This window comes from Triticum aestivum, chromosome 6A, assembly GCF_018294505.1.
Source record: "Triticum aestivum cultivar Chinese Spring chromosome 6A, IWGSC CS RefSeq v2.1, whole genome shotgun sequence".
Classification (NCBI taxonomy): domain Eukaryota; kingdom Viridiplantae; phylum Streptophyta; class Magnoliopsida; order Poales; family Poaceae; genus Triticum; species Triticum aestivum.
Window position 1 is genome coordinate 298,389,034 of NC_057809.1, and position 25,537 is coordinate 298,414,570.

Below are 25,537 nucleotides of genomic sequence, written 5' to 3' on the forward strand. Positions count from 1 at the left end.
CAATGAATGTTTTTGCTCCCATGAATGCTTTGCATACCATTCCATATCTTTTGGATAAGCTTCATGCACCTTGTCATGCTCAATCTTGTCGCACAGACTCATTCTTACATGATGAACACTTTGTGTGTGCTAACCATTGTATTTCCGAGTGTCGTTTGTGTTTGCTCTTTTTGCATGTGTATCACTCCGGAGACACCTTGGAGTACTTGGATTGCGCCATGTCTTCCACTTCGTCCAACTACAAGTCCTTCCATGACAACCGTTTCCATGGTGATGAGGTTTTTGATCCGATGTCGGATCTTTCCCAAGGGAGGGGAGATGATGCGGAGCATCCTACGATCATCCCCATGTACACTCAAGCATACGTCTTTGGACCTTACGTGAACTCGCTCCTTTCCGAATCTTCCTTTTCCGCATGTAAGACATGGATGCTACTTCAAGCGTAGACCTTGTGCATACTCAGGTACACCCGAGGAGACCATGGAGATCCCAAGGACCAAGGCCAAGCGTGCACGGAAGTGAAGGAAGGAGAAGGAAGAAAGGCCAGCTACTACAGCGGTCGGACATCCGGCCCTTGCCCGGACATCCGACCAAGCCCGGACATCCGGCCCAACCCCTGGAAATCCGGCATCGGCCATCCAGAGAGCACCGCAAAGGCCCAACGCAGCCCGGACATCCGGCCATCACCCCGGCCATCCGGCTCCTCCCGAAGCCCCGGACATCCGGCCCCCTTCGCCCGGAAATCCGTCCCCTCCATCACCGAATGCATCTGGAAGACCCAGGGCAGTCCGTACATCCGACCGCTTGCCATGGATATCCGGCCCGTCCCAAAGCCCCGGACATCCGGCGCCTGTATGCGCACAGTGAACGGGCCAAGGCCCCATGTATCCCTCTTTCCCACTTACCCTTCGTGGCTTAGACTATATATACTCCCCCACCTCCTTCTTGTCAGGGTTAGCATTGGTTTAGATCATATTTAGAGATAGAGCATTGCTCATCCACATCGGTTCTACTCCACGAGAGAGACCGCAACCTCTACGGAGAAGATCCCTTTGGATTCAAGACCTCCTTGCAGATAAGACCATCAATACCTCCTCACAGAGAAGACTGGCTACCTCTTGTATCTTCCGTTGTTGACTTTGGATCTTGTATATCCCTTTATGTTCATGGATCTAGCGCATGTGTGATCATACTTGTTGGTTTGAGTGTTCTCTTGTGTTCCCCTCATGATTTTCCCCGTGTTTCCCCTCGTGTTCTTCATGTTCTTCACGGGATCCGCTCCTTTCGTGAAAGATCGGCCCGTAGGGTTTCCACCCTACATCAGATCGGGCGATTAGGGTTCTACCCTACATCATCTTGGTATCTAGAGCCACGTTGATCATGATTTCGGAGCCTCCCCGTTGTGTTTCTCGGCTTGTTTTTGTTGATTTTGTCCCTAATTCGAAAACTCCCCACAAAAATAGCCCCAATTTTTTTGTGATTTGTTGGTGTGTTGAAATTTTGTAGGATTTCATCCATGGATTTGCTTTATCTTGAGTGGATCTAGCTTTTCCCCCCTTTCTCCATGTTTTCCGTCCAAGAAATCGTCCAGATTTGACCTTTTTCGCCATCACCATCTCGACCACGTGCTGTTCATCCCGTGCCCGAAATTTCGCCAAGGCACCGGACATCCGACCTCTTTCGGTCGTCCGATGACCGGACGACCGGCCCATCCCGAACGTTCGGAGTTCCCTGACGAAACTGAATTTTTTTTCTTCAGTTTTGGTCACCACCACCGCCCCACTTTCTCATACGCACTCCCACCACCTATACAACACCACCAGTTCCGCATACCACCACCATTGCTTGCCCGTTTCACACTTCGACAAGTTTTGCCACTTCACGCTTTGAGAATTTGAGTTGCGGTTCCGTGTCCTATTGCATTTCATCTATTTAGGTACGGTTCGACATCAACATCACCGCCGCTCCTCTTCGCCGCGGACGCGTCCTCAACAACGAGAACCTAGACTATATCTTGGTATTCGTGCCACCATTTTGACACCATACCATAAGCAAGAAGCGGTAACCTCACCTTGGTTTTGGACATAACATTCTTGCCAGTACATTGATAGCCATCATAGACTTACTCCTTTGCGTCGCTTACCCATCGAGACTAGCTTTTGAGTATTGCCGGCAACGAGACTTGTGAACATTAGTGATCATACTCCCCATAGCATACATACATCATTGGTGCATATCTTGGTATCATCCCTTGTGTCACAAGGTTGTCATCGCATACAAAATTGCTATCTTGGTTTGTGAAGCATTTCATGGGAAAATAGCTCAAACAACAAAGAGCCAAACAAGCTTTTAAGCAAAAGGGAAAGATAAGCAAAGAGCTTTTAAGCAAGAACCATAGCATCATACAACATTAAGATTGTCATACTACATCATCTTGGATCATAGCATCGAAACACCATACATAGAGCATACTTGGGATAGAAGTCATTGCATTTTTGCTTAGTAGTTTGTGCACAAGTCTTTGTATCCGCCTATTGTGCAATCGTGCTAGAGTCTCTCTAGTGTTGTGCAACAAGAGCATTTTTGTGGATTCCACATTTTGGCTCATCCTTGGTTGCACAACCCCACCTATCCTTTTGCATGTGTGTTTCCGTGTACCTTATTTTTCTTCATCTACTTGTTGCATCGCAAACTTCCGAATCTTTTCCAACATTATTGAAGCTCACTTACAATTGCATCAAATTTTGTGCCACCATCCTAACGAAGCTCCACCATAAGCTTTTACTTGTGTAGGTGTGAGAAACAGACAAGAATTGGTACCAATTGTGCTATTTCCTTGTTCCACGTTGGAGTGATAATTGATCCACCTTCAACCGACAAGAATTTAGTATCACGATCTGAAACAATAGTATTTGGCACACCATGCAACCGAATAATTTCACGAAAGAACAAATCAGAAACATTAAGAGCATCATCGCTTTTATGACATGGTATAAAGTGTGCCATTTTCGAGAATCTATCCATGACAAAAAATATGCTATCCCTCCCCTTCTTTGTTAGAGGTAAACCTAAAACAAAATCCATAGATATATCCTCCCAAGGAACACTAGGTACAGGCAAAGGCATATATAAACCATAAGGATTGAGTCGTCACTTAGCTTTTCGACATGTAGTGCAGCGAGCAACAAAACGCTCAAAATCCCGTCTCACCTTTGGCCAAAAGAAATGTGTAGCAAGTACGTCCTCTGTCTTCTTCATGCCAAAGTGTCCCATTAATCCTCCTCCATGCGCCTCCTGCAACAACAAAAGACGAACCGAGCTTGCTGGAATGCATAGCTTGTTAGCACGAAACACAAATCCGTCATTAACGATGAACTTGTTCCACGTTCTTCCTTCTTTACAATTTCGCATTACATCTTTAAAATTAGCATCATGCACATATTGATCTTTGATGGTCTCGAAGCCAAATATTTTGAAGTCAAGTTGTGAAAGCGTAGTATAGTGACGAGACAATGCATCAACAATAAGATTTTCTTTACCCTTCTTGTGTTTAATGACATAAGGGAAAGTCTCAATGAATTCAACCCATTTAGCATGGATTCAGTTTAGCTTGACTTTTAATATGTTTCAACAATTCATGATCAGAATGTATAACAAATTCTTTGGGCCATAAATAATGTTGCCATGTTTCTATAGTCCGAACAAGAGCATATAATTCTTTATCATAAGTAGAATAATTTTGACTAGGCCCACTGATTTTTTTAGAAAAGTATGCAACAAGTTTGCCATCTTGTAATAACACACCTCCTAATCCAATTCCACTAGCATCACATTCAAGCTCAAAAGTCTTATTAAAATCAGGAAGTTGGAGTAAAGGAGCATGTGTCGACTTATCTTCCAATACCGTGAAGGCTTCTTCCCGTGCGGTACAACCAAACAAAAGGTACATCCTTCTTTGTAAGCTCATTGAGACGTGCAACAATGGTGCTGAAATCTCTCACAAAACGCCTATAGAATCCAGCAAGGCCAAGAAAACTCCTCACATGGGTGACCATTTTGGGCTGCGGCCAACTCTCAATAGCTTCATGCTTGGCTTTATCAACTTCAATTCCCTATGGAGTAACAATATAGCCAAGAATAGATACTCAGTCGATGCAGAAGGTGCACTTCCCAAGGTTACCAAACAAACGTGCATCACGTAGAGCAATAAAAACAGAACATAAATGTTCCAAATGATCCTCCAAAGATCTGCTATAAATCAGTATATCATCAAAATAGACTACCACAAATCGTCCAATGAAAGCACGTAAAACTTCGTTCAATAATCTCATGAAAGTACTAGGTGCACTAGTTAACCCAAAAGGCATGACTAACCACTCATACAATCCAAACTTAGTTTTAAATGTTGTTTTCCATTCATCTCCCAATTTCATACGAATTTGATGGTATCCACTACGCATATCCACTTTGGAGAATATTGTAGAGCCACTCAATTCATCAAGCATGTCATCTAGCCTAAGAATAGGATGACGATAACGAATAGTAATATTATTAATGCCTCTACAATCAACACACATACGTGATGTACCATCCTTTTTTTGCACTAGTATAATTGGAACAGCACAAGGACTAAGAGATTCACGTAGATAACCTTTGTCGAGCAACTCTTGTACTTGACGCATAATCTCCTTCGTCTCCTCTGGATTGCTACGGTATGGTGCTTGGTTAGGCTGCGAAGCACCGGGAATTAAGTTAATCTGATGCTCAATCCGTCGAATAGGTGGTAATCCTGGTGGCACGTCTTGTGGAAAGACGTCAGCGAACTCCTAATAATTGTTAGTGACAGTAGGAAGCAAAGAGGAAGGTACATCCTCCAAAGAAAATAATGCCTCTTTGCACACAAAAGTATAACAAACAGATTTGCTGAAATCTAGATCATCAACATGCAATTTTCAATTAAATTTTAGAAGCAACACTAGATGGTTTATTATTAGGCTTCATTTGTTGCTCAAATTCTTTTGCCACAATCTGATTTTCACTCTTATGTTTCTCCTGTTTTGCTTTATTAGCTCTATTAATATCATCTTTCAAAATGGAATCAGGAGTCATAGTAAGCAAAGTAATATTTTTGTCCTTATGAACAAGAGTATACTGATTGTTTCTACCATGGTGTGCAATTTTTTTATCAAATTGCCATGGTCTACCAAGTAACAAGGAACATGCTTGCATCGGTACCACATCACAATCAACAAAATCAGCATATGTAGAGATACTAAAATGCACACGAACAGTACATGTTACCTTGACCTTGCCGCTGTTGTTGAACCATTGGATGTAGTAAGGATGTGAATGTGGTCCTATGGTGAGAGATAGCTTCTCCACCATCTCCATGCTAGCCAAGTTGTTGTAGCTCCCTCCATCTATGATGACACGAACAGAATGTTCCTTCATAACTCCCTTTGTATGGAACAAATTATGCCTCTGATTTTGCTCAGCTTGTGTAACCTGCACACTCAAAACACGTTGAGCAACTAAACATTCATACATGTCAGCATCTTCAGTAGCCATGTATTGTGTCTCATGATCAGAATCATCTCCACCGTATTCTTCACTTGTAATAAGAGCCAAAGTCTCCTCATCATAGTCACTAGCAGACTCATACCCACGAGCCTCAATAACAATCATCACACGCTTAGATGGGCATTGTCTCGCATAATGACCTCCACCCTTGCAACGACGCCAAATAATATCATGTGTTTGCCCTGTTGATGCCATGGATGAAGAAGAGCTCTGTGCAGGCCCAAAAGGTGTGCTCTTGGCAGATAGTGGTGGTTGTGTGTGACGCCCCCGATTTAATCGTACACTAATCATGCACGCAAATGTGTACGATCAAGATCAGGGACTCACGGGAAGATATCACAACACAACTCTACAAATAAAATAAGTCATACAAGCATCATAATACAAGCCAGGGGCCTCGAGGGCTCGAATACAAGTGCTCGATCATAGACGAGTCAGCGAAAGCAACAATATCTGAGTACAGACATAAGTTAAACAAGTTTGCCTTAAGAAGGCCAGCACAAACTGGGATACAGATCGAAAGAGGCGCAGGCCTCCTGCCTGGGATCCTCCTAACTACTCCAGGTCGTCGTCAGCGGGCAGCACGTAGTAGTAGGCACCTCCGGTGTAGTAGGGGTCGTCGTCGACGGTAGCGTCTGGCTCCTGGGCTCCAGCATCTGGTTGCGACAACCAGAAAGAAGGAAAGGGGGAAAAAGGGGGGAGAAAGCAACCGTGAGTACTCATCCAAAGTACTCGCAAGCAAGGAACTACACTACATATGCATGGGTATATGTGTAAGGAGGCCATATCAGTGGACTGAACTGCAGAATGCCAGAATAAGAGGGGGATAACTAATCCTGTCGAAGACTACGCTTCTGGTCACCTTCGTCTTGCAGCATATAGAAGAGAGTAGATTGTAGTCCTCCAAGTAGCATCTCCAAGTAGCATCGCATAGCATAATCCTACCCGGCGATCCTCCCCTCGTCACCCTGTTAGAGAGCGATCACCGGGTTGTATCTGGCACTTGGAAGGGTGCGTTTTATTAAGTATCCGGTTCTAGTTGTCATAAGGTCAAGGTACAACTCCAAGTCGTCCTGTTACCGAAGATCACGGCTATTCGAATAGATTAACTTCCCTGCAGGGGTGCACCACATAGCCCAACACGCTCGATCCCATTTGGCCGGACACACTTTCCTGGGTCATGCCCGGCCTCGGAAGATCAACACGTCGCAGCCCCACCTAGGCTCAACAGAGAGGCCAGCACGCCGGTCTAAACCTAAGCGCGCAGGGGTCTGGGCCCATCGCCCTGAGCACACCTGCACGTTGCGTACGCGGCCGGTGAGCAGACCTAGCAACCTCCATTACGAAGGAAGTTGCGTTAACGCAGTCCAACCCGGCGCGCGCCGCTCCGTCGCTGACGTCTGAAGTGCTTCGGCTGATACCACGACGTCGGGATACCCATAACTACTCCCACGTAGATGGTTAGTGCGTATAGGCTCGTAGCCAGACTCAGATCAAATACCAAGATCTCGTTAAGCGTGTTAAGTATCCGCGAACGCCGAACAGGGCCAGGCCCACCTGTCTCCTAGGTGGTCTCAACCTGCCCTGCCGCTCCGCCACAAAGAAACAGTCGGGGGCCGTCGGGAACCCAGGCCCACCACTACCTGGATGGAGCCACCTGCCCCTTCAGCCCCCAACTCCGAATAGTATCACAGGTAATGTAACAGTGTAAAGTATATAGTATATGCCCGTGATCACCTCCCGAAGTGATCACAGCCCAGTAGTATAGCATGGCAGACTGACAAGAATGTAGGGCCAATGATGATAAACTAGCATCCTATACTAAGCATTTAGGATTGCAGGTAAGGTATCAACAGATGTAGCGACAATGTCAGGCTATGCATCAGAATAGGATTAACGAAAGCAGTAACATGCTACACTACTCTAATGCAAGCAGTATAGAGGAGAATAGGCGATATCTGGTGATCAAGGGGGGGGGGCTTGCCTGGTTGCTCTGGCAAGAGAGAGGGGTCGTCAACTCCGTAGTCGAACTGGTCAGCAGCAGCGTCGGTCTCGTAGTCTACCGGAGAGAAGAGGGGGAAGAAATAATGAATACAGAGCAAACAAAGCATCACAAAATATAACAAGGCAATACGCGGTGTTCGGTGTGCCCTAACGCGGTAGTAGATGATACCGGTGAAGGGGGGGAAAACATCCGGGAAAGTATTCCCGGTGTTTCGTGTTTTCGGGCAGAGGAGCCGGAGGGGGAAAGTTGCGGGTTCGATAGGTTAGGGGGGAGTGGTGGACGAACGGACTGCGTATCCGGAATCGTCTCGTCGTTCTGAGCAACTTTCATGTTGAAAATATTTTAATCCGAGTTACGGATTAAAAGATATGATTTTTAAAAGATTTTAATAATTTTGGAATTTAATTATATATTTAATTAATTCGAAAAAATGTATTTATGACGTCAGCATGATGTCATGCTGACGTCAGCAGTCAACAGGGGTTGACTGAGTCAACCCTGACATGTGGGTCCAGTGGGACCCACCTGTCATTCTCTATTTAGGTTAATTAGGGTTTAGGTTAATCTAATTACAGTTTAATTAAACTTAACTAGTTAATTAATTTAATTAAACCAGATTAATTAACTTAATTAATTAATTAATTAATTAATTAATAATTTTAGTAAATCATTTTAATTTAATTATTTATATTTATTGTTTTATTTATTTTATTATTTTATTTATTTTTTATTTATTTATTTTTTTTTAAACGTTTCTGGGGCTGGGGCCCGCTAGTCAGTGGCCCAGAGGGCATCGGACCCCACCCGGCAGTGGCCCAGGAGGCCGACCGGGCGCGGGTGCGGGCGCTCGCCCGAACGGGCGTGGGCGCACGGGTGCAAGGGGCTACGGGGCGCCCGTTAGCGGACGAGCCCCTGACCCAGCGCAGCAGGGTGCCGGCCAGGGAAGACGCCGGCCGCAGTAGCCGGAGCCGGGGCGTCGACGGAGAGGGGCGGGGGAGCACGGGGCCACCGCAGCAGCGGGGCACCGGCTGAGGCGGCGAACGGCGCGGGACGGGGTTCCCGGGGGGGGGGGCGCTCGCGCGGGGCCGAGGCAGGGGAGCAGCACGGGGAAGCGGGGAGGGGCCGGCGTCGCCGGAGGGAGAGGAGGCCGGGGGTGCGGTCGCGCACCGGGCGCGGACGGCGAGCCGCGCGGGCGGGGAGAACCGGGACGAGGCCCGTGCGAGGGGGGGCGGCGCGGCCGTGCGGGGCCGCGGCTGTGGCCGCGTGGGCGCGTGCGGGCGCCGCCGAGGTGCGGGCGTGCCGGAGCCCGGACGGCGCGGTGAGTGAGCGAGGGGGAGAGGGGAGGGGTCGGGGACGGGACGGCCCGGCGCGGCACGGGCGACGGTGGCGCCGGAGCACGTCGAGCGGCGACGGCCGAGGCGACCTAGGGGGAGAGGGGGAGCGAAGGGGGGAGCTCACGGGGGGGAAGGGGCACGTAGGGTCTAGGCAGCGTGCTCGGGGGCGGCCGGAGAAGACCGGCGAGGAGGAGGGCGAGGAAGCGGCGCTCGACGGCGATGTGGTCCCGGCGAGGTGGGAGACGGGGACGGATCCGAGGCGATGAGGGGGCGTCGGGCGTGCGGCGAGGGGGGGCGCCGGCGTCCTGAGTGGCCGGTCGGGGAGGGGGGAAGGACGGGGCGGCGTCGGGTGGGGGTGGGGCGCCGGCGTCGGGGTCGACGGGATCGGGGCCGATCCCGATCCGGATCGGTGGGGGGGGAGAGAAGGGGATCGAGGGGGAGTGGGGGCGCGAGAGGAGAGTGGGGCGGTTAGGGTTTCGGTCGGGTGGACCGGGGCGGTAAGTAGGCTGGGGCGCGGGGTGCGGCTGGGCCGGCCTGGCGGCCCGATGGTCTGCTGGGCCGTGGCCCAGCGAGGGGGGGGGGGTTCTTCTTCTTCTTTTTTTTGTTTTCTTGTTTTCTGTTTTCCTTTTCTTTTATTTATTCCTTTCGGTTTTATTAAATTATTAATTTACTTCAATTTTGAAGAATGTGAGAACAACACCTAAATATGGTATACTAAATATACCACTGCCACATTAATTTGGACAGCTAAATAAAATAGTTTAATATTTTACAAAATACAAAAGGCATTTAATTACTTTCTTTTGCTGCTGTTTTATTTTCCTTTGAGCATTTAAACATTTTATAAAAATGTGGTTTCATCACCATAATTACCTATGTATTATTTGGTTCACTCCGAACATTTAAATTTTAATATTTGAAATTTTTTATTGTTTGCTCGATTTTGAATTTGAAATTCGAACTAGGTTCCGAACTAACGCGAGTTATCCACAGTAACCGAAGTGACATGGCATCATTAGCGGGGATTACTGTAGCTTAATTACCCGGGCGTCACAATTCTCCTCCACTACAAGAAATCTCGTCCCGAGATTTAAGAGGGGAGTAAGGGGGGAAGGTTTGGTAACGAATATAGCGGGTCTTCTCATCCTGGCTTGCTCTTCTCGAAGAGGTCAATCCAATATATTGATGCCTTCATACTTCTGCTTCAGGTCAAAATGATGAAGTCGTCATCCTTTCTTCGGGATCTTCATCGTACTTACGAAAAGGATATGGGGGGAAGACTCGGGAAGGGCGGGCCTTACCAGGTTGACTATCTGGTACATAACTCAGGGAATGGGGTAGGAAGTAACTCTCGAATTGTACTTAAGAAAATATCGAGAGTAAAGTAAGAAGGTACCATGAGAAGTTTCAAACGGATAGGCCATTGTTCGATGTCTGAAACAACATGCGAAAGGGGTCCAGAGCAATGAGATTGAGTATTGCGTCTGTTACCAAAATAGATCACTTGGGACGGTGGCCCGTGAATTACATACGAGGCCACACGCGAGGAACAACCTTGGGAAGAGGGGGTGCAGGAGAGTCAGGTTTCGATCCTGTGGCACTGTGGGTTATGGGCCCACCATGTGGTTGAAAGTAGGAAGGGGGCCGACATTTTGCACGGTCATGATAGTAAGGCGTGTCAAAGGGTAGCCTGTCAGATATGTCGGCAACAACATCGATACCAAGGGCGAGGGACGAAGAGAACCATTTTCCTGCTCGTTGAACGAGGCGGACCAATAGGCAAAGTTCTCGTCCATCGGTGGTGACCGGAATGCTATCGACAATTTCAACAGGGTCTTACTGACAGAGTTGTACACCGAGGTGTTTACATAAGCAGGAGAATAATACTGCTTAGATTATATAGACCTCAAGAAAGATTAAACCAACCAATGGAAAGGAAAACAAGATTATCAGATTAAACAGAACAATGAAAAGGAAAGTGTGTTTAAACACATATATCAGGGGGGTATATCCTTCCCAAGGCAAGCAACGCATGATATTCATGACGGGATATAGCGTAGAAAACCCCTTTAGGGAAGAGAAATTTTCATGACATTACCCAGTCAACGGTGTTTGAATAATTGGGCAGGAAACATTTAACATTGGGTTTCAAATGTTCTTGTTGAAAATTGGAGTACCATAGACATGCTTCGAGATAGAATTGACATGGTCTTCAGGTGAAGATCAAACTTTGGAAACACGAAGGATCCATCAGGAATAACTTGTAGAATAAGTCTTACAATTTCCCCATGGATGAACGGATAACCTTGCTGAAAAGGAATCTATAGTGATAGGTCCTCCAGCCGAGGGGGGGGTGCTAGGCATGACATCATGTTACCGGGTCATCAAAGGATCAACATCATAACTCTTGAAAAATGTCCCAACCATCATATCTGACCGAGATTCAGATCCGATTGGTGTCAGGATACCTCAGGCTCAGGATGCCTGAGAAGAAAGGTGCAACACAAATTGACGGGATGACACTGTAAGATTCTCGGGAAATGAACTAAGAAGTGATTTCCGTTAACAAGAGTTCATCATTAACCCAAGGAGAGGATGATGAGGTGGCTGATGGACTCAGCGATAATTCAACGAGGTATCCAAAAGATGGATCTCCACAATTATGTGGATAAGGGGATAACATCTGTCAGATTAAACAATATAATGGGATATGCTCGAGGAAAACATACATAATTAAACATTGGTTGAACGGTGCGCCCGAATATGGGTTGGGTCGCACGATCAATGTTAGAGTGGTGACTTGACGAACAAAAGAATTAGAATGAAACTCGACCATTACTTCAAAGCAATGGGGTTGCTAGAAGTTTTGAATTCACACCTCATAGTTCAATTGTCGGTTTTCCGGTTAGAAACAACACGGGTACCAAGAAAGAATGGTGAGGGTGAGAAGTATCACCATACCAAGAAGTCTTAAGAGGTGGAGTAATCCTCACGACCTTCTTGACATAAAAGATGGTAATACTCCATGGTAAAGAAGAACAAATGCTAGGTAGCAAGGAACTCGAGGTATAACACAGAACACAAACAAGTTTTTTTTGTTGGAGGGAACGCAATAAAGAGGTCGATGACAACACAAATCATCGAGGGCAAGGATGGTATTTCTCATCATTAATTCAATTGATATCCTGGAAGAGCATCAGAATGTAGATGGTGATCATGACACATTTGTCGAGAGATTCCACGAAGATGTAATCGATCCGCGATCACAACAAGTCAAAAGAATGATGAAGCAAGAGGTTATTGGAACCATAGGTACGACACAAACTCGAACTCAAGCTTGTTGTTTAAGGTGAAAGGGTATGACGAGGAAAATCGACGTAAGCTTAGCTATCGTCGCAAATTGGTGCTCCGAGAATAAGGACCAGGTAGCACCGTTAGAATTGTCACGACAATGATATAGCCAAACAGGCTAGGAATGGCGTGATCGGGTACAAACTCGTACTTATAGAAGCTTACTGAAGAGTTGTTGAACCGTAGAGCGGTCTCGGTTCAGTTATCGGTGTCTTTGAGTGTTCAGTAACACAGAGCCCGCGGAAAATTGGAATCAGTGGGAAGGTAGCACTTGATGAAGAACTCATAAAAAGTTATGCAGTTCCATGATAATCTCGAGATACCAGGGGGGTAATACTCGACACAAGATCAAAGTAAAGGTTGGACTGGTGTATTGATCCATAGAAGACAATTGTTTTAACTTGTCCGAGAAATGAGATCAAAGAAGAACAATCATGGTCGGAACCACGGTTGCAAGGGATCAATTCACAGATACCATAGGTTAGTTATCAAGGAAATAGTTATTGTTACAAGAAGCTTTAATGATAGGATATAAATCGCGTCCATGGGCATGAACACAAGTTCAAGGTCGACTCCCACTTCTCCAATGCATACCCTTTCATTCACTTCTCGCTTTCGATAAAGTTATAGCGTCGAAATCTTATCTGGCAAAATACCAGAAGAGTACGACTCGTGAAAACTTTCGAGTTCACACATATTAAGGAAGGCATAGGTTCAACCCATCTGGGCATCTTAGAATCATATACCAGAATCTTTAGAAGTAAATAACTCAAGCTCAAAGGCAAAGCATGGTTGAGAAAGCAGACGATACAATTTACCAAAGGCATTATGTATCCGAGGAAAGGCTCACAAGGTTATTGAATATGAAGGGCGTTGTCAGATAAAATCCAACAAAGGATCTAGTGGTCCACAAGGGATCTGACGTGAGCATCGGTACTCAACTAGAGGAAGCAAATTATAGAAACAACTGAATAACTCAATTGTCAAATGCAAAGGAATTATGATTTCCAAATCAAGGGATCAGAAGCAATGCTCTAATTAGGGGTGGATAAGTTGAATAGCCTTAGGGTACAATCAAAGACAATTGGATTGGTCGAGAACCAATTCCAGTTAAAAGGATGGCAGCTCAGCCGGAAAGGTAATTATAAGGATCAATGATGATTGCGGGTATTCGCAAACATATTGTGTCAACAGACTCAAAATGATAATGACAAGGAATGTCAATATGACTACGAGACTTATGGGATTAACCATAATGCAAGCAAGCAAGAATTTCAAGAGCCAAAGGCTCCAGAGGATTCTCGGAAGATCGAATAGTATTTTGAAGAATTTTGTGTAACATATGAACAACAGGGGATGAGCGGATACTCGACAAGTGCGAGTATTTATTTGAGGGGGTATTCATGTAGTAAGGAACTGCTAGGCAGTAGGCACAAAGTATTCTCGGATCAATAGAGAAAACTTCGGGGTATCTTGTAATAACAAGATCACTGGGGGATGATCGTATGAATGGCAAGTGTAAGTAGCTATCCATACGGATTTATCGGTGGCCAGGAATAGCAAAAGTGATGGTCACAAAGTCTCGAGAGAATATCAAAGAGTATCTCCGAATTCTTCTGATTAGCAGACGATCATCTGAAGTGAGGGGCTCTCCGGGAGAAAGTACTCGCGAGAACCTAAAGTTAGTTTTGTTATTAGCAAAATCGTTTAACCCGAATAGAAGAGAGTTCAGAATCCCAGATTAAAGATCGAGGAGTAAAAGATCCTAATACCACCCAATGGCGACGTGGGCCCATGGGCCGCACAGCCATGTTAGTAAAAGTTTTTCAACGACTAGACTCGACTTCGGCCAAGGAGTTGGAAAGGGGATTCCTACAGGCAGTCGGCTCTGATACCAACTTGTGACGCCCCCGATTTAATCGTACACTAATCATGCACGCAAATGTGTACGATCAAGATCAGGGACTCACGGGAAGATATCACAACACAACTCTACAAATAAAATAAGTCATACAAGCATCATAATACAAGCCAGGGGCCTCGAGGGCTCGAATACAAGTGCTCGATCATAGACGAGTCAGCGAAAGCAACAATATCTGAGTACAGACATAAGTTAAACAAGTTTGCCTTAAGAAGGCCAGCACAAACTGGGATACAGATCGAAAGAGGCGCAGGCCTCCTGCCTGGGATCCTCCTAACTACTCCAGGTCGTCGTCAGCGGGCAGCACGTAGTAGTAGGCACCTCCGGTGTAGTAGGGGTCGTCGTCGACGGTAGCGTCTGGCTCCTGGACTCCAGCATCTGGTTGCGACAACCAGAAAGAAGGAAAGGGGGAAAAGGGGGGAGAAAGCAACCGTGAGTACTCATCCAAAGTACTCGCAAGCAAGGAACTACACTACATATGCATGGGTATATGTGTAAGGAGGCCATATCAGTGGACTGAACTGCAGAATGCCAGAATAAGAGGGGGATAACTAATCCTGTCGAAGACTACGCTTCTGGTCACCTTCGTCTTGCAGCATATAGAAGAGAGTAGATTGTAGTCCTCCAAGTAGCATCTCCAAGTAGCATCGCATAGCATAATCCTACCCGGCGATCCTCCCCTCGTCACCCTGTTAGAGAGCGATCACCGGGTTGTATCTGGCACTTGGAAGGGTGCGTTTTATTAAGTATCCGGTTCTAGTTGTCATAAGGTCAAGGTACAACTCCAAGTCGTCCTGTTACCGAAGATCACGGCTATTCGAATAGATTAACTTCCCTGCAGGGGTGCACCACATAGCCCAACACGCTCGATCCCATTTGGCCGGACACACTTTCCTGGGTCATGCCCGGCCTCGGAAGATCAACACGTCGCAGCCCCACCTAGGCTCAACAGAGAGGCCAGCACGCCGGTCTAAACCTAAGCGCGCAGGGGTCTGGGCCCATCGCCCTGAGCACACCTGCACGTTGCGTACGCGGCCGGTGAGCAGACCTAGCAACCTCCATTACGAAGGAAGTTGCGTTAACGCAGTCCAACCCGGCGCGCGCCGCTCCGTCGCTGACGTCTGAAGTGCTTCGGCTGATACCACGACGTCGGGATACCCATAACTACTCCCACGTAGATGGTTAGTGCGTATAGGCTCGTAGCCAGACTCAGATCAAATACCAAGATCTCGTTAAGCGTGTTAAGTATCCGCGAACGCCGAACAGGGCCAGGCCCACCTGTCTCCTAGGTGGTCTCAACCTGCCCTGCCGCTCCGCCACAAAGAAACAGTCGGGGGCCGTCGGGAACCCAGGCCCACCACTACCTGGATGGAGCCACCTGCCCCTTCAGCCCCCAACTCCGAATAGTATCACAGGTAATGTAACAGTGTAAAGTATATAGTATATGCCCGTGATCACCTCCCGAAGTGATCACAGCCCAGTAGTATAGCATGGCAGACTGACAAGAATGTAGGGCCAATGATGATAAACTAGCATCCTATACTAAGCATTTAGGATTGCAGGTAAGGTATCAACAGATGTAGCGACAATGTCAGGCTATGCATCAGAATAGGATTAACGAAAGCAGTAACATGCTACACTACTCTAATGCAAGCAGTATAGAGGAGAATAGGCGATATCTGGTGATCAAGGGGGGGGGGCTTGCCTGGTTGCTCTGGCAAGAGAGAGGGGTCGTCAACTCCGTAGTCGAACTGGTCAGCAGCAGCGTCGGTCTCGTAGTCTACCGGAGAGAAGAGGGGGAAGAAATAATGAATACAGAGCAAACAAAGCATCACAAAATATAACAAGGCAATACGCGGTGTTCGGTGTGCCCTAACGCGGTAGTAGATGATACCGGTGAAGGGGGGGAAAACATCCGGGAAAGTATTCCCGGTGTTTCGTGTTTTCGGGCAGAGGAGCCGGAGGGGGAAAGTTGCGGGTTCGATAGGTTAGGGGGGAGTGGTGGACGAACGGACTGCGTATCCGGAATCGTCTCGTCGTTCTGAGCAACTTTCATGTTGAAAATATTTTAATCCGAGTTACGGATTAAAAGATATGATTTTTAAAAGATTTTAATAATTTTGGAATTTAATTATATATTTAATTAATTCGAAAAAATGTATTTATGACGTCAGCATGATGTCATGCTGACGTCAGCAGTCAACAGGGGTTGACTGAGTCAACCCTGACATGTGGGTCCAGTGGGACCCACATGTCATTCTCTATTTAGGTTAATTAGGGTTTAGGTTAATCTAATTACAGTTTAATTAAACTTAACTAGTTAATTAATTTAATTAAACCAGATTAATTAACTTAATTAATTAATTAATTAATTAATTAATAATTTTAGTAAATCATTTTAATTTAATTATTTATATTTATTGTTTTATTTATTTTATTATTTTTTTATTTATTTATTTTTTTTTAAACGTTTCTGGGGCTGGGGCCCGCTAGTCAGTGGCCCAGAGGGCATCGGACCCCACCCGGTAGTGGCCCAGGAGGCCGACCGGGCGCGGGTGCGGGCGCTCGCCCGAACGGGCGTGGGCGCACAGGTGCAAGGGGCTACGGGGCGCCCGTTAGCGGACGAGCCCCTGACCCAGCGCAGCAGGGTGCCGGCCAGGGAAGACGCCGGCCGCAGTAGCCGGAGCCGGGGTGTCGACGGAGAGGGGCGGGGGAGCACGGGGCCACCGCAGCAGCGGGGCACCGGCTGAGGCGGCGAACGGCGCGGGACGGGGTTCCGGGGGGGGGGGGCGCTCGCGCGGGGCCGAGGCAGGGGAGCAGCACGGGGAAGCGGGGAGGGGCCGGCGTCGCCGGAGGGAGAGGAGGCCGGGGGTGCGGTCGCGCACCGGGCGCGGACGGCGAGCCGCGCGGGCGGGGAGAACCGGGACGAGGCCCGTGCGAGGGGGGGCGGCGCGGCCGTGCGGGGCCGCGGCTGTGGCCGCATGGGCGCGTGCGGGCGCCGCCGAGGTGCGGGCGTGCCGGAGCCCGGACGGCGCGGTGAGTGAGCGAGGGGGAGAGGGGAGGGGTCGGGGACGGGACGGCCCGGCGCGGCACGGGCGACGGTGGCGCCGGAGCACGTCGAGCGGCGACGGCCGAGGCGACCTAGGGGGAGAGGGGGAGCGAAGGGGGGAGCTCACGGGGGGGAAGGGGCACGTAGGGTCTAGGCAGCGTGCTCGGGGGCGGCCGGAGAAGACCGGCGAGGAGGAGGGCGAGGAAGCGGCGCTCGACGGCGATGTGGTCCCGGCGAGGTGGGAGACGGGGACGGATCCGAGGCGATGAGGGGGCGTCGGGCGTGCGGCGAGGGGGGGCGCCGGCGTCCTGAGTGGCCGGTCGGGGAGGGGGGGAAGGACGGGGCGGCGTCGGGTGGGGGTGGGGCGCCGGCGTCGGGGTCGACGGGATCGGGGCCGATCCCGATCCGGATCGGTGGGGGGGGGGAGAGAAGGGGATCGAGGGGGAGTGGGGGCGCGAGAGGAGAGTGGGGCGGTTAGGGTTTCGGTCGGGTGGACCGGGGCGGTAAGTAGGCTGGGGCGCGGGGTGCGGCTGGGCCGGCCTGGCGGCCCGATGGTCTGCTGGGCCGTGGCCCAGCGAGGGGGGGGGTTCTTCTTCTTCTTCTTCTTTTTTTTTGTTTTCTTGTTTTCTGTTTTCCTTTTCTTTTATTTATTCCTTTCGGTTTTATTAAATTATTAATTTACTTCAATTTTGAAGAATGTGAGAACAACACCTAAATATGGTATACTAAATATACCACTGCCACATTAATTTGGACAGCTAAATAAAATAGTTTAATATTTTACAAAATACAAAAGGCATTTAATTACTTTCTTTTGCTGCTGTTTTATTTTCCTTTGAGCATTTAAACATTTTATAAAAATGTGGTTTCATCACCATAATTACCTATGTATTATTTGGTTCACTCCGAACATTTAAATTTTAATATTTGAAAATTTTTATTGTTTGCTCGATTTTGAATTTGAAATTCGAACTAGGTTCCGAACTAACGCGAGTTATCCACAGTAACCGAGGTGACATGGCATCATTAGCGGGGATTACTGTAGCTTAATTACCCGGGCGTCACATTGTGCCTGCTTTCTTGTATCATGGTTGGCGGTGGCAGCTCACGGAGGCACCGGTGCAGCAGAACGTGTGGAAGTAGAGGATGCACACTATGTCCATGATGAAGGTCGACCTGTAGAAAAGTTAGTTCGCGCCAATGTCTATCGATCCTGCACTTCACGTTCAGCTTTGCAAGGAAGATGGAATAAATGAGTGATATTATTATATTCCTTATACTCTAGAATGGTCTGAATCTCTTTATTTAATCCACCCACAAAACATGCAAGCATAGCTTAATTATCTTCAACAATACCACATCGAATCAAACCAGTTTGTAATTCCCGATAATATTCTTCTAGAAAAAATTTCCTTGTCTCAAACTTTGCAATTTTTAAAGCAATTCATGTTGATAATATGGTGGAACTCAGTGAGTACGCATAGCATTTTTCAAAGCAGCCCAAAGTAGCCAAAATAGGATATAATCTACAATGTTCAGACCACCAAACACATGCAAAACTAGTGAAATCACAAACAGCAGCAGGAACACGTCGCTCCTCAGGATATTGTAAACATGTAAAATGTTATTCAGTTTCTAACTCCCAAGTAAGATATATATCAGGAACATATCTACCCTCAAATGGTGGAATATTCAATTTTAGTTCAGGAAGATGGTCATGATCTCATACCTTAGGGGGTGGTGTAGCCCTACCATTGTGATGATATGCATGAGGACGACCTTGTGGTGGTGGTGCTGGTGGTTCCACGTAGTTCTAATTTTGATCAACCTCATCCTCGTAATGGTCCTCCACCTCTGCGGTAGCAGCAGGAGCTGCAGAAGCATCAACAGCGGCGCCAGAATTTTGACCAGTCTCAAGGGGAACGCGTAATGCTTGTCCCACTTGATTTGGAAGGTGACGTAGAGGTGCGATAGGTGCAGCCGGTGGTGGTGGTGGAAAACGCGCAAGCAATTCAGTAACTTGTTATCGAGCTTTGTTTCGAATGTCTTCTTCATGCCATCTAACTTCTCCATGGCCTCTTCAAATCTATTTAGCACATCTTGCACCTGTCCACTCATCATTTGCTGAAACTTATCATGAACCTCCTTGTTCGTCAAGTTCTCCTAGTCAATCTCGTCGGCTTGTGATCCTTCCATAGTTAGCAGCAATAGAAACACACTACTAACAAGAGGTGGTGGTGGGTGTCACAAATCCATCAAGAAAATCTCAAATTCTTACCAGTTCTTACCCAGCAGTAGGCGGTGATCGGCAACCGCTGTAGTCAAAACTCTCAAAGCGTGGATAGAGCGATTACCAGCGAGAGTCAAACGCACGACGTAGATGTATGTGGTGCTAGGAAGGCTTATATGGTAGCAAAAAAGGTCAGCACTAATCAATTCAGAGATGCAAAGTTGAATAAACGCTCAACGGCAGTACTGTGCTGGTCCTAGGCTAGACCGTACTAGAGACGCGAGCATAGAACACGAAAAAATAACAGCGCAGCACGTAAACAAGGGAAAAGTACACTTTAGATTTTTTTTCGCTCTGTTTTTTCGGTGGTCTTTTTTTTTGCGCTCCTCTTTGTTTCCAAAAAATCACTATAATGGCGAGTGTCTCAAAACTCTTCCCAGGTCAAAATGACAGGATGGGCATGAAATTTTTTTGACTATTTTTTCGGAAATTAGGGCAGCGATGACAAAAAGTGAGACAAAAAATCACTATGATGGCACGTAGCTCAAAAGACTCAGAAAATCCTAAAAATAGGATAGGGAGAAATATTGCCTGCGAAAATTTTGGCCTAAAACTGCCCTGGGGTCTCCAGACTCTTTTTTTCGAAACCTACTCAGGCAAGGAAACACGAATCGGAAATTAGATGGATCTCGAAAACAAACCTAATATGAAAGAACTTGGATTGGTGGTGGATATATGGTGGTAGGATATGGCAGCGGTGGTTGTATATGGCAGCGATGGGGGTAGCGGTGGTGGTATACGGATACGGATTGGTGGTGGTATATGGATACAGATCGGTGCCGGATAAGCGATGGTGGTAGATGGCAGGGGCGATGATGATGGTGCGGCGGCTGCGTGACAACTTATGACAAGAACTCGAAACTCTAAAATACTAGACCGTAAGACGAGCAACTAGACACGACGATGCAACCGCAAATTCAACAAAGCAAAAACCCTAAAAAGATTATGCAAAGGCTCAGATTGGTTCGGATATGATGAACTAACCCTAATTTTTTTTGTGGCTTTTTCATGGACTGTAGGTATGAAGAACAAAATCGATCTAAACTATGAAAAACTGTAAAATCTCACCGGGCAACCTGGAAATCTGATACCACTTGATAGAGGCAAAGGTGTCCCGTCTTTCAATGAGATGGTGATTTCGTTTCGGAGGAGTAGACTTTGACGATCTGACTATGAATGTGTGAAGACGTCGCGCCTTAGCAATCGCTAAACCAACTCTGAGAGATTATTGACAATGCCGGAGCACGATCAACCTAACCACAAAGGTCTATTTCCTGCAAGAAAATGAAGAACAGGCAAGAAACTAAGATTTCAATCTGGATATTACGAATGTAAGATGAAAGCTTTATTGATGAAGGTGGGGTTCTGTGACGTCTTTTTCTGGTCGTTGAACACAAACAAAGTACGCAAAGTTGCAGCTATGGCAAACTTTTAATCTAAACAAAACCCAAAGTCTAAACGATGCCCTAAGGGCTGTCTATATGGAGGAGACAGGTGGGAATTTCGTGGCCCTTGGAGGAGGAGTCCGAAACCAACCCTAAATCTTGTTTCTCCACACATACAGACTCTAAAAACAGCCTATAATCAAGTATTTAGAAATTACATGGGCCTGGCCCAAAAATAAGGTGACGCGGCACCTAGAATAGCCTCTGGACAAAATTTATGAAGTGGCATATTGTATATTTCGTCCAAGGCTTCATGCACTCATTATGGTGGCTTCAAAGTCCTGGAATCATCACTTGTAACTCCGTTCTTGTTCCCCTTGCGCATGCCATCATCTCCATGCTTAAACTTGCTCCAAGGTTCATCTATCTTGTCCAAGCTAGGCCCTTCCTTTGTAAGCAAAACAAATGTATCAAATTTAGGCAGCATCATATTCTCATGAACATTAGAATCGTTACCAAGAAAAGAAAGTACATGGTAATTCAATTTGCGTGCGCGAGCTCTAGTAATTGGTCCAGTATGTATAGCAGCAGGGGTTGTGGGTGTAACAATGGTATCCTAAGTGTCCCGGAGCAGTTGTGAACTACCATGGCTCAGTGCAAGCACTAGGACACGTTTCCCCACAAGAAATGCTACCAAGAATAAACAACTAGGTGTCGGATCCCACACATAGCAATACACGTTACACGTACGCATAACATGCAAGTATGTGATGTACAACATGGCATCACAACATAACACAACAACTCATATAGATAAAGGCCCAGAAGAGCCATCATAGCATTTATTACAAGCAGTGGGTCTCTTGACCCTTCAAACAAAGTCATACAAGCCAAGCGGGAGCATAAACATGTCTGAGTACAGACATCTGAAAAGAGAGAAGTCTAGAAAGCGTGTCTACCTACAAGACCCTCCAAAGGAACCATACCTCTGTCTAGGATTCCCAAGCTAATCGTCGAAGCCCACGTGACACTACTAGTGAGACTGAAGTCTCTCTGCAAAACATAAATTAAGAAAACGTGAGTACGAAAGTACCCAGCAAGACTTACATCAGAACTAGCTACATACACATCAGTATCAACAAAGGGGTGGTGGAGTTTAACTGCAGCAAGCCAGCTTTGACTTAGTGGCTATCCTGCACTATGACTACCAGTATTTTCTTTAAGGTGAGAAAGTGCACACGAGTCCACATATTCACCATATTAATACACCAGTATGGATCCACTCCCGTCTCCCTACAAGAAGGCCATCCATAGCACTCACACTTATCTTGCGCATTTTAGATTATCCACTTTCAGTTATCTATGAACAATGTAAGCGTTCCAAGTAGTCCATATCCGCGGACGCGGCTATTCGAATAGATCGCATTACCATGTAGGGGTGTACTTCTTCATACACTCTCTCACCACTAATCGCCCTTTACATGACATGTACTAGACAACCTTCAAGCGGAAGCCTGGCGAGGGTGTCGGCCATGACCTGACTATCCACACAAGACTCTAGTCGAGGTTTATCGCCTATTCGAGTTCCATCCGTACGGAAGTCCAACCGAGGTTTCCACCTTGGCCCCAAAAGATGTGAGCAGGGTTCCCAAGCCCACCATGTGGGTACCACTTGGTGCACCATGCCACTGTGCCTAGTCTCTCCCAAGCCCACCTAGTCGGGTGCCACTTGGTAGACTAGTAACACAACCTACAAACACCAGAAACTAGTTGCAACTCCTGGACAGAGATCAAGGTGATTAATAAGCCAAGAGGGTCAATTAAGTATCCCAATGCGTGGTAGTAACTGTCTTGGATCTCAAACACAGAACTCGGTTCCTGAGGACGGTCGCAATGAGACAACCCACCATTTACTCCTACATGGATATCGGTGTCAAAACCGGCTGATCTCATAGTAGCAGTCCTAAACTAGGCATCTTGGAGCAATGGTAACATACACACATGATTTTATCCAGGTTCGGGCTCTCTCAAGGAGATAATACCCAACGTCATGCTTTTGATTGTATTGATATGAGGATAGTATATAGTACAAGTATCTACCACGAGATTATAATAATGAATCTCCGATAGTCTATTAACTAGCATGGCCTCGGTTAATATATGCACCATAGGCCTAGGGTTTAGAGGTGTCCTTGTCTTGTGCGCCAAGCCTTGTGGAATCCTCCTTGTATTCGGCATGAGCACCCGAAGTGGCCAATTAGTGAATCATCATGGGGGTCCTCGGCCTGACCCACTGGTCGGGAGACGACATGGTGAGTACCTCCTAGTCCAGGACACCGTCAATAGCCCCCTAAACCGGTTTTCAAGTTGAGGACGCTCCTCAGTTCTTCCAAATAATTCTTTGTTTTCGATCATCGGTCTTGAAAACTTGTTCAACAAATCTTCCCATGTCTGATCTTGACGATCACCGAGCTAAATCCGAAGAGTTTACATGTCGGGCATCCAAGGAGCCCCTTTAAGTTATCGGCCTTTAACAATGCCTTGTAAGTTTTTACGCCACACCTGGGGTTTGAAGTGTTTCTTGTGCGACGGCATCCTCTTGCGCCCGAGCTCTAATGTCGAACTAAATCCGAGGTGTCTTTTCAAAGCCGAGCTCCGAAACTATTCGGCATTCAAGGTATCCTCTTGCGTCCGAGCTCCAACACTGAACTAAATCTGAAGCGTCTTTTCAAAGCCGAGCGCCGATGATGGTCGCCATCCAAGGTATCATAGGTTACCTCGGCCTCTAAAAATTTGAGTGAGTTCATCCGAGCTTAAATTCCGGAGTAGTATTCTATGGAATGAGCCATTCGAATCTGAGCTTTATGTCGGACCATTTCCAAGCTCCAACGCTGGACTACATCTGAGCTCTAACGTTGGTCAGCATCCGAGGTGTCATAAACTACCTCGGTCTTTAAGAGATTGAATGAATTTAGCCGGGCTTAATGCCAGAAATGTTGTAGCGATCCACCCTCAAACGGTCAAATCTCTGTGTATAATGTCATCCCTGGATCGGTAATGCTGACACACAGTACTTGAAGGATTTATAACAGAGTTCAATCACACACTTAATACATCGAATATCTCAGAGAGTACTTATTACAATAATATGGCTGAAGGCCAAATAATGAAGATCACAGCGAAAGGCTTCGAAGGTAAAATGAGTCCATCAACTCCAACGGCATAGTTGAGTGCATGACAACGACCTAGCGCACCTTACTCTTCGTCTGAAAAGATAGAAACATAATACGTTGCAGCCTGAAATCGGTCATCACATGGAATATGCTGGCAAAATAACACTGTAGAGCATGAACATGCAACAGCTATAACTATATGCATATTTGGCTGGTGGAGGCTCAATTGTTAGTTTTTGCAGAAAGCTAACTTTTCCCTACAGCAAAGGAATATATTTTATTTAACTACAAGGTTTGGAATAAAGGACAATAGGTTGTACCTCATCATCTACTTCCCGAAACCCACATATTAAATAGTTCCTACTCATGCAATGTTTGAGGGTTGAATCTAATGCATAAAACTGGGTAATAAAAGGGTATGATCAAAGTGTTACTTGCCTTGCTGACGAACTGAAAACCCTAGTGACTCGTAGTAGCACGCTTCGCACTCCGAAAACTCTATCGCAAACAAACAATAGCATTCATAAGCACTCAAGCATAAATGCAAGGGTAAAACTCAAATAAAAAGATCCAAACTGAAAGTTCAACTGAAGAGCTTCGATTCGCAAAATGAATCAATCGAATTGGAGCTACGGAACTCAAACTATGATCAAAAGTAGTTCGAAATCAAATTTGCTTGGAACCAATTTTTAATTTGTCAAAACTATGTTCAAGTTGATTAACTGGAAAGAGGTGTTCAAGACGAAGATTTTGGCATTGGTTTAACCGGATTTGGACAAACGGTTAACAAGTTGCGAGGGTTTGAAGATTAGGGGCTAATCTGTGATAAAAATAATCGCGGATAGGTCCTTGGCCGAAAATAAAATAAAAAGAAAACACTAACGAATGAACGTTCGCTAACAGAGACAAACGGACGAACGTGTTCGCGAACAGAGACGTTTGGGTGAACATTCGCTAAAAAGAAACCATAAAAAACTGATCTAAAACGAAAACCGAAAAAAACCGACGGTGGTTCGGCGGTTTTACCGGCTCAACAAGAAAAACCGGCGGTTCAGGCGGCAGCGAGATCCGGCGAGTCCGGCGAGCGGCGACGCGGGGCGACAGCGGCGTGGGCGTGGGGTGCGACGTCGGCGGCACACGGCAGCGGCGGCGGAGCAACGGCGGCGGCAGGCAAGAAGCAGGATGGCGTGGGCTTGCGGCGGCGGGGTGGTTGTGGCTTGCGGGGTGGAGGGGAGGCAGCGGCTCCAGTGCCTTATAAAGGCCCGGGGGGCGCGGCTTGGGGAGGGTGGCGGCGCGGGGTGGAGTCCGGCTCGGCCTCCTCCTCAGCGTCCGTGCCACGCACGATGGCATCGGGAGGAAGGCGGCGCGCGGGAGTGGGCCGGCTGGGTTTCGGCCCAGTCGGTCTATGGTTTTTTTAATTAAAATATTCCGCCGAAGAAAAATTTTAAT